The sequence below is a fragment of the Rhopalosiphum maidis genome, chromosome 3 (genome assembly GCF_003676215.2).
Source record: "Rhopalosiphum maidis isolate BTI-1 chromosome 3, ASM367621v3, whole genome shotgun sequence".
NCBI lineage: Eukaryota > Metazoa > Arthropoda > Insecta > Hemiptera > Aphididae > Rhopalosiphum > Rhopalosiphum maidis.
Window position 1 is genome coordinate 25,044,953 of NC_040879.1, and position 3,466 is coordinate 25,048,418.

Consider the following 3,466-nt stretch of genomic DNA (forward strand, 5'->3'; position numbering starts at 1 on the left):
CCGTTTTCGCACTAATTCTAAACAACCGACAAATAACGGTTGTGTGAATAGGATTTAATTTTAATATGATATGTGTTTAGGCCAACAAGCTTCACATCACAGAAACTGTAGACGAAACACAGAAAACAAGTTCAAATTGTGTTTTGTTCTTTTATAGAAAACTAGTACGCTGTCCTTTTAACGGCGATCATAAAATGCCCAAAAAAACACTCTTATTACATTTAACCAGACTTCTGGATAGAAAAATTAAAAAATCAATCAAATCTTCCCTACAACCACTCAGATGTAATCGATTCAATTTTTTTTTGATAATAGTAATAGAAAAAAAATCATTATTTTCATTCATGATTATCAATTGAACCTTATGAACTCAATAGACAGTGCCGGTTTCGCACTAATTCTAAACAACCGACATATAACGATTGTGTGATTAGGATTTAATTTTAATATGATATGTGTTAAGGCCAACAAGTTTTCACATCGCAGAAACTGTAGACGAAACACAGAAAACAAGTTCAAATTGTGTTTTGTTCTTTTATAAAAAACTAGTACGGTGTCCTTTTAACGGCGATCATAAAATGCCCAAAAAAACACTCTTATTACATTTAACCAGACTTCAGGATAGAAAAATTAAAAAATCAATCAAATCTTCCCTACAACCACTCAGATGTAATCGATTCAATTTTTTTTTGATAATAGTAATAGAATAAAAATCATTATTTTCTTTCATAATTATCAATTGAACCTTATGAACTCAATAGACAGTGCCGTTTTCGCACTAATTCTAAACAACCGACAAATAACGGTTGTGTGAATAGGATTTAATTTTAATATGATATGTGTTTAGGCCAACAAGCTTCACATCACAGAAACTGTAGACGAAACACAGAAAACAAGTTCAAATTGTGTTTTGTTCTTTTATAGAAAACTAGTACGCTGTCCTTTTAACGGCGATCATAAAATGCCCAAAAAAACACTCTTATTACATTTAACCAGACTTCTGGATAGAAAAATTAAAAAATCAATCAAATCTTCCCTACAACCACTCAGATGTAATCGATTCAATTTTTTTTTGATAATAGTAATAGAAAAAAAATCATTATTTTCTTTCATAATGATCAATTGAACCTTATGAACTCAATAGACAGTGCCGCTTTCGCACTAATTCTAAACAACCGACAAATAACGGTTGTGTTAATAGGATTTAATTTTAATATGATATGTGTTTAGGCCAACAAGCTTCACATCGCAGAAGCTGTAGACGAAACACAGAAAACAAGTTCAAATTGTGTTTTGTTCTTTTATAGAAAACTAGTACGGTGTCCTTTTAACGGCGATCATAAAATGCCCAAAAAAACACTCTTATTACATTTAACCAGACTTCTGGATAGAAAAATTAAAAAATCAATCAAATCTTCCCTACAACCACTCAGATGTAATCGATACAATTTTTTTTTGATAATAGTAATAGAAAAAAAAATCATTATTTTCTTTCATAATGATCAATTGAACCTTATGAACTCAATAGACAGTGCCGGTTTCGCACTAATTCTAAACAACCGACAAATAACGTTTGTGTTAATAGGATTTAATTTTAATATGATATGTGTTTAGGCCAACAAGCTTCACATCGCAGAAGCTGTACACGAAACACAGAATACAAGTTCAAATTGTGTTTTGTTCTTTTATAGAAAACTAGTACGGTGTCCTTTTAACGGCGATCATAAAATGCCCAAAAAAACACTCTTATTACATTAAACCAGAATTCTGGATAAAAAAAAAAATTAAAAAATCAATTAAATCTTCCCTACAACCACTCAGATGTAATCGATTCAATTTTTTTTTGATAATAGTAATAGAAAAAAAATCATTATTTTCTTTCATAATGATCAATTGCACCTTATGAACTCAATAGACAGTGCCGGTTTCGCACTAATTCTAAACAACCGACAAATAACGTTTGTGTGAATAGGATTTAATTTTAATATGATATGTGTTTAGGCCAACAAGCTTCACATCGCAGAAGCTGTACACGAAACACAGAATACAAGTTCAAATTGTGTTTTGTTCTTTTATAGAAAACTAGTACGGTGTCCTTTTAACGGCGATCATAAAATGCCCAAAAAAACACTCTTATTACATTTAACCAGAATTCTGGATAAAAAAAAAATTAAAAAATCAATTAAATCTTCCCTACAACCACTCAGATGTAATCGATTCAATTTTTTTGTGATAATAGTAAAAGAAAAAAAATCATTATTTTCTTTTATAATTATCAATTGAACCTTATGAACTCAATAGACAGTGCCGCTTTCGCACTAATTTTAAACAACCGACAAATAACGGTTGTGTGAATAGGATTTAATTTTAATATGATATGTGTTTAGGCCAACAAGCTTCACATCGCAGAAGCTGTAGACGAAACACAGAAAACATGTTCAAATTGTGTTTTGTTCTTTTATAGAAAACTAGTACGGTGTCCTTTTAATGGCGATCATAAAATGCCTAAAAAAACACTCTTATTACATTTAACCAGACTTCTGGATAGAAAAATTAAAAAATCAATCAAATCTTCCCTACAACCACTCAGATGTAATCGATTCAATTTTTTTTTGATAATAGTAAAAGAAAAAAAATCATTATTTTCTTTCATAATTATCAATTGAACCTTATGAACTCAACAGACAGTGCCGCTTTCGCACTAATTCTAAACAACCGACATATAACGATTGTGTGAATAGGATTTAATTTTAATATGATATGTGTTTAGGCCAACAAGCTTCACATCGCAGAAACTGTAGACGAAACACAGAAAACAAGTTCAAATTGTGTTTTGTTCTTTTATAGAAAACTAGAACGGTGTCCTTTTAACGGCGATCATAAAATGCCCAAAAAAACACTCTTATTACATTTAACCAGACTTCTGGATAGAAAAATTAAAAAATCAATCAAATCTTCCCTACAACCACTCAGATGTAATCGATTAGATTTTTTTTTGATAATAGTAAAAGAAAAAAAATCATTATTTTCTTTCATAATTATCAATTGAACCTTATGAACTCAATAGACAGTGCCGCTTTCGCACTAATTCTAAACAACCAACAAATAACGGTTGTGTGAATAGGATTTAATTTTAATATGATAAGTGTATAGGCCAACAAGCTTCACATCGCAGAAACTGTAGACGAAACACAGAAAACAAGTTCAAATTGTGTTTTGTTCTTTTATAGAAAACTAGTACGGTGTTCTTTTAAGGGCGATCATAAAATGCCCAAAAAAACACTCTTATTACATTTAATCAGACTTCTGGATAGAAAAATTAAAAAATCAATCAAATCTTCCCTACAACCACTCAGATGTAATCGATTCAATTTTTTTTTGATAATAGTAAAAGAAAAAAAATCATTATTTTCTTTCATAATTATCAATTGAACCTTATGAACTCAATAGACAGTGCCGCTTTCGC